The sequence below is a fragment of the Homalodisca vitripennis genome, chromosome 2 (assembly GCF_021130785.1).
Source record: "Homalodisca vitripennis isolate AUS2020 chromosome 2, UT_GWSS_2.1, whole genome shotgun sequence".
NCBI lineage: Eukaryota > Metazoa > Arthropoda > Insecta > Hemiptera > Cicadellidae > Homalodisca > Homalodisca vitripennis.
Window position 1 is genome coordinate 187,476,378 of NC_060208.1, and position 13,838 is coordinate 187,490,215.

The window sequence follows — 13,838 nt, forward strand, 5'->3', positions numbered from 1 at the left end:
CTATTTTCCTATCCTCAGGAAGTTATTTTGAAGAGCTGTGACTTAGAAATAAATATAATCATTGTGTAATGTTAATTCTGTCTGTATAGCAATGAAATATTCTGTTTCTTTTTATATCCATAGGCATAATCAGGAAGTTTTAATTATATCGAAACCAAAAATTAATTCATTATATGTAAGAAAAAACTCAATTTAGTTCATAAATGAGTGAAACTGGCTTAAAAGGAGGTTGTAATTGTAAAGATATCTGTTGGCTGAGCATTAGTGAAGCCTATTACCCGAGGATCTGGAAACATATCATTTCTGTGTATCTGTGTCACAACGCTCCTGCTAGACATTAGCTCCAAGCAGCAATGCCAAACAGATCTGTTTAGTGGGTTTCCACCCTAACATTTTCATGTCTAAAATGTGTAATTAATTTCATATTTTAATAGTCACTAACTTTAATAATAAATTCATTTTTGTTTAATTACCTCTTTTTCCCATTTTGAAAATAATTACTTCTTAGTGATTCCTTGCATCACTGAACAATGTTGAATACCAGAAACACCCCTGTTACCTTTACAATCCTTCCATCGTCGAAAAATAAGTAATTTCACCATATAATGATAATTTAATTAGCATATACCCCCTACCACTTCGTCCGCAATTTGTATGAAACATTCTGTGTAGTTTATTGAATAGCTACCATGATTTCAGTAACACTTTACTATTTTAGACCAATCTGGAGGAACCAATCTAAAGTGGAAGTTCACTTCTTAGTGACAGCACTTTTGATGTAATATGATAGAGTTCTATGATATTTTTAAAATGGAATTAGGTATATATCATGGATCAGGTACCCATTTTTTTGAGTAGTGTAGTTCAAATTAATTATACTTCCAACACAAAATTGTAGTTGCTATTTTATTATATATATATATATATATATATACATATATATATATATATATATATATATATATATATATATATATATATATATATATATATACATTCATTAAATTTGTATAAATGGCAATAGCCGAATTTAATTTATTTCAATAAACATTGAATCGCAAAAAGTACTGGCGGAGCAAGTACTTTTTGATGGTTTCCGGGGGATGGGATAAACTAAAAGTTAGGATACGTTCTGGACTGGAGATTAGTTTGGTTCTCTCCATTCTTGTTATCCTGATGACATCAATTACATAGCAGGTTCTCAGTTCTTTTTTCACCAATATTAGGTCGCATTTAAGAAGTTCCCGACTAAAAACAATTTCCTTTCAGCAATTTACAGTACTATGGGGTTGGAGTTATACTTAATATTGGCTTAAGAACAAGGTAAGCTTCAGCAATTGACTTGTTTGTTTGGCGTTAGCTGCTTCTACCAGAATGGTTCCATCTCCAATTTTTAAATGAAGTTTTGTTTATCACCCATTCCAACCATCGCATTGTTAATAGGAAGGGACTCACCTTGGAAAGAGAAATATCAGAGTGATTATGGAATTTTTATTCATCTTCGTCTAATCTTCTTAGATTATTTTCATCTTCTTCGTATGAGCCCGAAGGTAATTGCCTTTGCAATCTCTAATTACTAAAATATGTCTAAGGTTTGTGGGGGTTGCCATAGTGTTAAAAACCGCATCGTGTAGAAATTCGGGCCGAAATGACAGGAATGGGTGTCTTCACTACCAGTTCCCCGGGCCTGGTGTTAGTTCGTTTAACTGAGAAAGGTATACGTGCACAACTCGGGCTCGCACATAGCAGCAAAACCTTCCAACATCTTTGATCACTGCACACTTACTGGCCAAGGACTGACGTGGCTAGTTTCAGATCCGCATCGTCACTAACGCATCGGTAGCGCAAGCGTACATCAGCCCCGATTAGGACTGGGGCACTCTAAGTTGGTGATGAGGAGGAACAGTCAGGAAAGGGATGAGTAGGAATTATGATGAAGATTAGACAGTAAGAGGCAGTTTAACGTTATATAGTTCTTCACAATGCGCGATTGGAATGAAAATCTTGATTTAGGTGTGTTTAGTATACTTAGGGATCGAATGTCAGTTTTGCTTTAATATTCAGTTTTAGCTTATCACTGGAGTCTCATTCTTACTGCTGCTGTAAAAAATTGCGGTTTTGGTTTTCCCAGTGCATTTGCTTTATCATTATTATTTCTGAAGTATAAGGATAGCCAGTTATTGTATTTCTCATTGAATTTATAGACAGCCAAATACAATATCAACTAAAAAACAATCTGATGACCCCATGTTGTTACCTAGCATATTTTTGGAGAAATGTATACTCCTCATTTTTTTAATTTTAACACTGCTTTTCTCCACTGATACCTTTGGTACGATAAAAACTCAAAATTGTTACACTGCTTTCAAGATAAGTTTAAGATTTTGAAAGCATTTTAAAAACTGGAAGAAGACAGCCACGCCATAAATTGTTTAATATAATTTTTTTTTTTAAGGATATCCCTGACTGAACCGGAACCCTAAGACCTCTGTTACACGCTAAACATCTTATTTCAAACTTCTACCACATTAAAGTAGGCTATACACTTATATCACTTTGGGATAATATTTTACTGATTAGGTTGTATTCACATATGTATTCGAGTAAAAGAAAAATAATTTTTCACACAATGAGCTTCCTATTAAGTATTTTTAGTGTGAACTTCAACATCTTGAACCTCAAATGGGTTCCAAGTTATTAAAGAAGTGTGCAAAATAATTTAAATTATAATTTTGTTGTACGTATATATTGATTGAGAATTTCTAAAAGGGAATGGTTGTTGGAAAACCAAAAAAATACAAAAATGGGAATGGTTGTGCGCAAAATATTAAAGACTATTTAGGAGCTGGGTGTATTGAGTCATCAGCCGATGTAGCCAGGAAACAAAACGTAGGTTGGGACCGATGAGTAGATAAAGAGATTGGAATGCGGGGAGCAAGCACCTGACTTAGTTCGTGGCCCGTGGGATCTCTGCATGGCGCACGACACCACATAGTGTGTGTTTTCCACCCAAACCACATATGTAGCAACAACAAAGATAAAAACCGATCTTCTTTAGAAAAACAATTATACTAAAAGAATTGGGCTGATAATTGATAAATGCAGTTTTTAACTTCAGTAATATTGTGTAATATGTAAAATAAACTTGTGTAGAAAGATAACTAAATTGCGGCTGTAATGTCAGTGCCTTATCCACTACATCCGCCGTAAGTACTGTGGGCTCACTATGCCTTCAACATAGGACGCAATGAAGGATAGCGATGATCACTCTGCCCTTCTTGGTGTTCTCTACTGTCCTAATACTTGAGACATCCATCACTGACATTTTCAGACACTGTTACGTCATATCACCCTCTCCCTACACAGCGGTGAGGGTAGCGTTATCCGATTCTCTTGCCAACCTCTGTAAGCCTCATACTCTTTGCTTGTATTACTTTGGAGTTTGCGTAAACCACGTCCCCACCGCCATTCTGCCGTCTTATTGGTACGTAATTTTTTCCAATAGATAATTTGGCTTGCTTGTCTCTTGGGTCGCTTGTCCGCCTCCGGTCATCTGTCTGGATGAGATGGCCATAACTGTGTCCAATGAGTGTGTGCCTTCCTAAGGTTGCACCCATATTACCAGCCCGGACCAAGAATTCATTGTTTTCTTAATGTGCGAGCATTGTGAATAATTCATTCATTGCTGAACTGTGTATACTACATCATCTGTACTGTATGTATTACCTCATCTAGTACATACGAGTGGAGTTGAATCAAATGTTTCCATTATGAGATGCATTTTTTTGACAAGGAAATCAAAGCTTTAAATTTTATAAGATGATGTTATTTGTATTTAAAATTTAATTAAACTGTAAAATTGTAATTGTAACTGCAACAGTGGAAACCAGCGTAACCTCTAATGCTGGACAAATGTGAGCCTCATGAGCAAACGTAGACACGTAGACTCCATTGATAAGACTGCCCGAAGTCGACCAGGGATATTCATATATTGACATATTATATGAGAAAATATCATATATCATGTATGATATATTTGTAATCTTCCGAAAATAAATCCTAAATTAAAAATAGTAAAATCATAGTGCTTTAGCAAATTTAAGTATGGTGCCAAAGTTAGACCAATCAATGGAGATGGACCTTACACATTGTCTTTGGACAGGTTCACCATCAAATATACATAAATCAAAACTGAAACAATAAAATCAACCAATTTGCGAAGATTTACTCCCATGAGTTCATTTGCGCTGGTGGGACCCACACCGGACTACTAGTTAATGTTTTAGACTACTAGAGTAATAGTTTATTCGTTACGTATGTTTTAACTTATACATTATTTGTAGATTTAGGTTCAGCTTTGTGACTTACTTCAGTAATACTGGGGAGGTGGGGATTTTCTGTTTATCCTAAAATTTTGTGTGATACCCCTTTTAGTAGAAGTGTTGAATATGACCTAGAATAATGAGGAAGGGTAGAGTAAAGATGGAGATTATTATGACCCAATGGTGATAGCCATGCAACATACCAGTATTATTTCATTAATACTTTGTTTAGTTCTGATGTACTTATACTTTTGTTGTGCACATAGACAAAAACATAACCTTAGGAGTTATTTTTCCATTTTATTTAAAAATTATATAGTATAACATGTCAAAGTAAGTGTTGATTATTATTTTCAACACGCCTAGCATCACTTTGGCGACCGCAGCGTCGGACATTGCTTCGTCGATCTAAGGTTCGTATCTTAGGAAGCTGTCTGTAGTCGTGGAACTTGAAGTACTGAGAATATAGTCTTCTACTGATGATTTTTTTTGTTCACTTCGGTCTTGAGTGATTCAGTGGCTAGGTTTCAACTCTTCAAAAAATTTTATAGAATAGTTAGTTTTAGCTTACTAAAACAGGTAAATATCTTTGATTTACTCACTTATTTGAGATTTTTATCGAGGAAACTTGGGGGGAATATGAGGAAAATGCGGGGCTGGCTTTATTCTTCGGAAAGCTTGAAAATCTGAGAACTCTGCTAAATATGTCAAGAAGCAGAAAAATGACACAAAATACACTTGTATCCTTGGATATAAATAAATATTGCAAATATATTAGTTTCCATGGATATTCTTATTGTAGGGACAAACACTCTAACTGGAATTCATAAGCCCAGCATTATTTGTATAAAAACGAAATTATATATAAGAAATGTATGTAAGAGCTTTGTATATGAGTATATTATTTTTTAATTCTTTTCAAAATATTTTTATATGTCCAGCTAAATGAAAATAAAATTTGTGACGATAACCGTCTATATGTCTACCTTAAAGTTGTATTTTTTAAAATAAATATTCAATCAATCAAATAACCTATTTTATAAGACATCGTTTCAATTTCCAGGTTTTCCATGATGTTTAAAGGAGTAGATATTCTAGACCAATAACAGCTACATTACACTCCATATTATATTCTCTCTCTTATTATTTTATAAATTTAGTGGGTTAATAAATATTACAACTAATTCTATATCCTACAATAATACAAAGTTAAGGTAAGAGTACGCCAAACCACAAGTTCCTCCCAGAAGATATTCTATTATATCCTTAGTTTTATCTGAAAAGGTGTTATCTCAAATGTCAAAAGTTGCCTCCTTTCTAACCCTCATATTCTCATTAATGACATCCCCCATATATAAAAGCAAATCTTTCAGTCACATATCACTAATTCTCCAACTTCCTGGTATCCTAGAAAGTTTAAGTTAGCCACACATATGTATAATGACGGACATATAAAAACGAAAACATTTAAAAAAAAAGTTGAACATCCACGTTTCGAAGTCCTAGGAAGAGGAAATTTGACACACACGAGCCTTACACTCTCAATCGACAGGGGTTGAATATATTAGGGACAAGAAATTCATCCAATTATGTGGCTTGTGACACATAGAAAAAAACAAAAGGATTTTAATACAGATAAGTCACCCACATGGGCTGTAATAGGGTTACAACCCCTAGAAGAACTATATTTTTGTTTTTTCAAATTTTTGATTTCCTACTAAAATGAAATAATATCTCACACATGTGCTTTATACTCTCAAAAGGGATGTACATTCCTATATTCTGTGTATATTCAACAGTAAAACGTATTATTGACCGGTAAGTCTTAAACACTCTGACATTTTAAGACGCATATTCGTTCCTGTTTTAAACACTACCCCATACACAATGTAGACACACTTCACTCTTGCTCTAGGAGTGCGGAGATAAAGCGTTCAATTTAATTTTTAGCTTCCACATTCCACACACAGGTCATATTTCGCAAGAGTAAAGCCCAGAAGAAATCTGTGGTACCTGAGCTTTAAAGTATGGCTAGCGTTAGAGAGATTATTTCAGGGCAGAAATCAACAAAACGCTGGCTTACACGGCTAAGTAACATGATAGCCGATGTTTCATTAATATGATACATCTCCCACAAGGCTACGATATAAAAGCTGTAAACTGTTTAATAGTTTACATTGATCTTATGATGCTATGAAAGCCGCCAGTATAGAACAAATGTTCTTAGTTCAAAACATAATCATGTAGAATCATTTGTTATAAAATAACTGATGAAACCAAACACAAAATTGTTAAGTCAATTGAAGACTATATAACATTAGAGAATTGTGGTTATTGGAAACGAGAGATTAACAGTAATGAAGTAAATGTAAAGTAAGGTATCTTGCTAGTAACATCCTGTCAGAAAGAAGACAAACTGCTGCATAGCTGGTCTCATCAGTAACAGTTGAAAAATAATGGCATGGGAAATGACAGTCACAGCGAGGGGGAGTGTTGGATACTGCCTTCATTGTAATATCTATGGAATGATTCAAAAATATTTGTGCTTTAATGTTAAAAGACGATGGCTCGATGAATACTGACCCCTAAAAGTGGCATCTCTTTTGTGTAAGACTGAAGTTAATGCAACTTATAAAGACTTATATATAAACCCATACATTCAGGAGAGGTGTCCTCGAAAGTAGGGTATTCGAGAGAGATTTGTATAGTCTAATAGTCTATGCTCTCGCAAAAAGTGAATAGCGGCCAACAACCAAACATCTGGGAGGATTCACTTGTTCTTTGTGCGACATCGGGAGCTCGAGATGGAATAATACGAAGTAATGATCTTAGAGAGTCCAGTCTACTTCTAGTTCTACTTAATGCTTAGTAGTGATAAATTGTAGTTTCTAGAGCACTTATTCAGCACATTTTGATCTCTTCCGGAAGCCCTTATCCTGAGATAATCTTTGGCTTTTCCGCATTTCTGAGATTAGTATGTGATAGATATACGTACTTCACTCCTATTAAAAAGGAATTAGATAAACCATATTTGACCCCAGGGTCAACACAATTGTTTACGTTTTTCGATATCGGCATGCGTTCATGTGTATGGCTGTTTTTTTCGACCTCCAGGGGATATGGATATTGATATTATTGTTTACATTCGCTACTTTGTCGTCTGTGACTGGAGAATCTTTTTATTTTACCAGCCACCGACATGTAGCTGACCGTACACGTCTCGACACGTACTTTCTTGTCTGCACCAATCGTTCTGCCGGTTCGTCAACAACATCCTCCGACAATTTCAACTCTACATAAACTTTTTTCTTGTGAGAAAAATTATACGTGTTCCACTCTCAAAAATATAGTTAATAATGGCTACCATTTAATGAAATGTCGTTATATGTTTTTAACTTTATACTCTCGTCGTATTCAGAAAGAAAAATCGAAAAAAGAAGCTACTTTCTTCAATTCCATTAACACCTCTATTTATAAAAAATATTTCTCTTCCAAGTAGTATTTCAGTATGGAGTTACTTGAAAAGGGTGAAATACTGCAGGCTACACCGATATTTATAAAACAGAGAAATACTTTGTTAGCTTTAGAATAAAAACTGTGAAATCCACCAAGAGTTGTTAAACAGAGAAATGCTCTGAAGGTTTTAGTACTAGAAACGGTGTAATCCAACGAGATTAGTCAAACAGAGAATTACTCTAATGGTTTTAATACTAGAAACGGTGTAATTCAACGAGATTATTCAAACAAAGAATTACTCTAATGGTTTTAATACTAGAAACAGTGTAATCCAACGAGATTAGTCAAACAGAGAATTACTCTAATGGTTTTAATACTAGAAACGGTGTAATCCAACGAGATTAGTCAAACAGAGAATTACTCTAATGGTTTTAATACTAGAAACGGTGTAATTCAACGAAATTATTCAAACAGAGAATTACTCTAATTGTACTACTATAAACTGTGTAATCTACTGAGATAATCAACACAAAATTATTCTTATAGTTTAAATAAACTGTGTAATTCAACGAGATGATGAACAGAGAAGTACTCTGATAGTTTCACTAACAGAAATGGTGTAATTCACTTAGATAATCGCTGAACAGTGTAATCCAACAAGGTTTAAACGGATTGTTTTATTATGTCTTGTAAATCTCAGTATATTGTGCCATTATCAAGTACCGTAATAATTATGGTAAAAGGGACACTTCCTTGAGACATCTGATAACTACGTCCAATGGAAGAAACATGCATTCGCCATGCAAACATCAGAGTATTTCTCTGTTTAGTTAATCTCAATTATACCGTTCCAGTCCTAAAGCTATCAGAGTTTTTCTCTATTAATTATCTCGGTGAGTTACGCAGACTCTGGAAAATCCCAGCTTTGAGTTACAGTGGTAACAGGCTTTAAATATATTAACAGCTCGACAAACTCCCTTACAATATTCGTATGCTATTGGTTTCTGTTAGTGCTGTAATAATAATAATAATAATAATAAATGCGTTTATTTTTTCTCTTATTTTTTTAAATACATGTAAATACAGTATACAACAATATACAGATTACAGAGAAAAAAAATATACCAACCCAAAAAGAAAATAATCTTGCACTTGGGTGGGAGCCATCATCAGCTTCTTAATTTAATTTAAGTTCTATAATAACAATATGAAAATACAACAAATAATAATAAACAAACTAAAATTACTTCTTAACCATCAAATTAACACACATTAATTAGAGAAATCCAACTCAACTTCAATATAAAAAACATACATTTACAATTTATAAAATAAGAACAAAATATTTTTTACTGAACAACTAAATATAAATTTTCAATATCTTTAACACTTCTACTCAATAACCAAACCTTCAGCCTCTTTTTAAAAATAAATATAGATCTATTAATTTTAATTTCACTTGGAATTAAATTAAAAAACTTATAACTTAAAAACACAAAACATTTTTGAAACAAAGAACAGTTTGGTTTAGGCAATCGCAAATACTGTTGATTACTGAGTCTAGTAGAATAACCAGAGTTGTCAATAACGGGTCCACTGTTACCACTTAGTATGAAAAAAAATACTAAAACTTTAAAAACATATAAATATCTTAATGGTAAAATAAAATTTCTAACAAAAAGCGGAAACGAATGTTCTCTAATATTAGAATTACATATCAATCTTATAAATTTTTTCTGAAGGACTATTAGACTAGATAAATTTGAAACATATGAACTACCCCACAATGACAATCCATACTCCAGCCTAGAATTAATCAATGAAAAATAAGCCAGTCTCATAACTGAGGGAGGACAAACTGATTTCAAATGAAAAAATGCCCTAAGTGATGACCGTAGAGACTTTTTTCAGAGAACCTATATGAGGTTTCCACGATAAGTTTTCATCTAGAGTCAAACCCAGATACTTAATCTGACTACATTTATTAATTACGCCACAATCACACAGATCCTTGCTGCAATTTATTGAATGTATTCTTAAGGCTGTGCCAAAGTTGCCGGATATTGGGACAAAGAAAAAATCATATATAATGTTTTTGATACATTCAAGGATAATTTATTACAAGCAAACCATATAGATATTTTTATTTAGGTCATCCTGCATCCTTGATATAATTCATCAACTGTTGACGCACTATAGGAAAATGCTGTGTCATCAGCAAATGCTGTCACCTTACCATTGAAATTTCCAGAGTAAAAGTCATTAACAAAGATTAAAAACAAAATAGGCCCAAAGAACTGATCCCTGGGGGACTCCAAAATGTAGACTTTCCAAGCAGCTGGTGCTACTGTTTATTTTGACGAATTGCTGTCGACCAGTTAGGTATGTCTTAAAACCAATTCAAAGGGACACCTCGAATACCAGCAGATTCCAATTTATTTAGCAGCAAACCCATGATTAACGGTATCAAAGGCTTTACTTACATCTAAAAATAAACCAGCCACTTTGTTACAAGAAATATTATTCAAAAACCATTATATATATCTTTCAAAAAATGCTGCAAAGCCAGCTCTGTACTGAGTCCCTCTCTAAAACCAAATTGAACTTTAGAAAAAAATTTATTTATTTCTAAAAACTTTATGAGTCTAACTTTAACTAATTTTTCTAATAATTTTGACAAAACTGGAAGTAAAGAAATTGGACGATAATTTTTCTACGAAAAGCCTGTCTTCCTTTTTTTAAATATAGGTATTACTGTTAGCAATCTTAAGCACATCCGGAAAGCATCCTGAACTAATACTTTTATTAAATAGATTAAGAAGTACAGGAGACAATTCTTCTGACATTTTAAATATTAACCTTGATGATAACAATTCATCACCAGTACTTTTACTCAGCGAGAGAGACTTAATTTTGTATTTTTAGTTCTGTCAGTGTAATGGGAAATAAAAATAAGGAACTTTCGTTAATAAAAGGTTTAAAATTTGTTAAACAAAGGTGCTTAATATCATCAGTGATATATTGAAATGAATCAACTAGGTTATTAGGAACATTAACAAAATAATTGTTAAAACAGTTAGCAATTTCACAACTATCAGTCATTAGATTATTATTGTTCTGTAATGTTATTTTACTACTACTTGATGAATTTCCTTTTATAATACCATTGACTAGATGCCACAGTTGTTTTTGAATTGTTTCTGTATTCTTGGAACTTATTAATGTAATATCTTTCTTTAGCTTGTCTCACCCCATGTTGATAATTTATATTGAAATTTATCAAAATTTTTCCTTATTTTTTGTACAGGGATATTTTTTAAATGATTTATATAACTTATCTCTAATAGCAAAAGCCTTAGATAATCCAACACTCATCCATGGTTTTAACATTTTTAAATTTAACATTAGTTTTTTTTCTGCAGTATTAGTATATTTATTGTTATCGATCAAAGTAGACAATTTATCATAAAACAAATTAAATGCCAAATTAACATCAGTGATCTCCAAAATATCCGACCAATCACTCTCCAAAATATCAATGCCAAGTCCTTTATAATCAATGAAACATCCATAATGAACTCTTCTTTCTGCAATTCCAAAGTGAGTGAAATCCACTATGCACGCCACTGATCTGTGGTCAGTTACATTTGTTTCAATCACCGATACTTTGTGAGCTTCATAAACCTTGGAACTAAACCATATGTGATCTATACATGAGGAGGAAATACCCTGCACTCTCGTATCTAAGTCAACAAGTTGTTGAAACCCAAGACTAGCCATTGAATCCAAAAATTCATCACTAAAGGCTATTTTCCAACTTAATGTTAATATTAAAGTCACCCAAACATATGATATTATCACAATTAATTTTTGATAACGAGCACGTCAAATCATGAATGACATCCCTTGCCAATGATATATGCCAACGATATAAACCAAGAACATAAAAAGAAATATTATTTAAAACGACATGAGACCAAAACCACATCACAACCAGGTATATCACATTCACACAGAACCGAGGTTATAGACTGATGTATATAGACAATGACACCACTACTTCTCACAGCAGAGTTGCAAGATGAAAATATTTGATAACTATTAATATTATATAAAACAGCTTCTTTCTCACTTACCAACCAAGCCTCAACAATACAATTACTTGAGGCTTTAACCTGCAAGCAATTTAAATAAGCAATAAATGAATCAAAATTTTTGTTTACACTCCTAATATTTGTGTGCCACAATAATAAACCCTTTTTCCTCACTATAAAATTGATTTACATCATTAATGCTCTCTAAAAGTGTTGAACTAGACATTATTTACAATTTACAACATTTTTTACATTAAAAACAAGAACATAATCAGTTATACAACAGTAGACATAAAACACTAGTAACTTAACCACAATGATTTCATACACACATACAAATAAATATACAGAAAAAATTACTTACTTGCAATTGTATATGTGCATATAAGTAACAGCTACATTTACATTTAAGAAACATTGTCTGACACAATACAAATCAAGAATACAAACAAAATTTTTCTAACTAAATTATTATTCTGTTACACCAAATATAAACATCAAGTTTTTCTTCTAAGCTTAAAACGGAAATGAATTATTTGAATCAGAAAGACAATGCATAAAATTAAAATAAAATGATGCTTCTCAAAGCAAGAAATATTTAAATATAAAAATAAAACAACAATCTGAATCCTTATCAAAGGAGACAAAACAATATGTGAGAAAAGAATATTGATTTTCTACAACATGGCAATAAGAGAATTTTGCTTGAGGTGATGAAATGCTTGCTGAAGGACCTTGGTAGTTGGTGAAGATAAGAGTAAAAATATAATAATAATGATGGCACTGATTACATTAACTGAAGTTACCATTAACCAACACAAGAACATGTTTGAAGAATCTGTCCTTTGGTCAATCCACACGAGCACCAAACACGAGAATCCAGTTTCCAGAATGCTCTGTCCAAAACTTGATTGTCTGTCCATCTGTTGACAATTTACTCAAATTACCGTTTTCTCAATATTTTTCCAAATCCTGTATGCTGGCTATTTTTACTGCATTTCGAGTCTCTGTCCTTTCTCATGAATAGTTTTTGAGTTTGATATCCATAGGTACTGATATTTTTTTTCAGCTTTTACAATCTTGATTCATAGAAAAGTTTTTTGAAGTATGGAGTTAGATGTTCATTAACATACACCATAGTTTCTGGTGCATCCCTCACAAATACTGTACTTTTTAACTTGCACTGTTTTGCTTTCTTTAGAACACAGTCCCGTTTCTGGCGGTTACTAAATTGAACAACAATAGGGCGAGGCTTTTGTGTATTTTTTGATGGCAGTCTGTGTGCGGCCTGGATGTCATGATCAAATTATAGTTTCTTCGTTAGCAATTTTTTTTTACCAGTTCAAAACATTTTTTCACCTTGTAACTCAGGCACTCTATCTGGATGTTGCTGTTTCCGCCCATACTGCTGTAACTTCCTCAAACTGAATTTTTATTTTGTTCGACTTCTTTTTCCAACTTTTTTTTTTTAGCTACTAAGTCGTTGTTTTGTTTTTCAATTTCATTCATCCGATTTTCAACAAACTCTAATTTTTCCACAAAGTCATCAATTTTTTTAGAACAAAAGTCAACAGATATTTCAAATTCATTAAATTTATCACCAATGTTTCAAATGCTTTTCAATTACTGCTGACAATGTTTTCAATTTTTTTTAGATACTGAAAAAGTTCTCTGGACATATTTTGTTTACTTACATTTGAATGTTTTTTCAAATCAGTTGTAAAAGTACCACTTGAAATGCTCCCAGAATCCTTCTTCAAAATTCCTAACACTTAAAACTCCACAACAGATCCAACGGCGGAACATTACCCATCTGTGCCACTAGATTTTTCAGAAACTCTCCCGCTCCCGCACAATTGTAATGTAACTTACAACTACTAACAGCACATTTAACATAGTCATTATCGGGTGGTAATTCATCTCCACAAGATGAGCAAAGAGACATGACTTAAACTTTGAGGTTAAA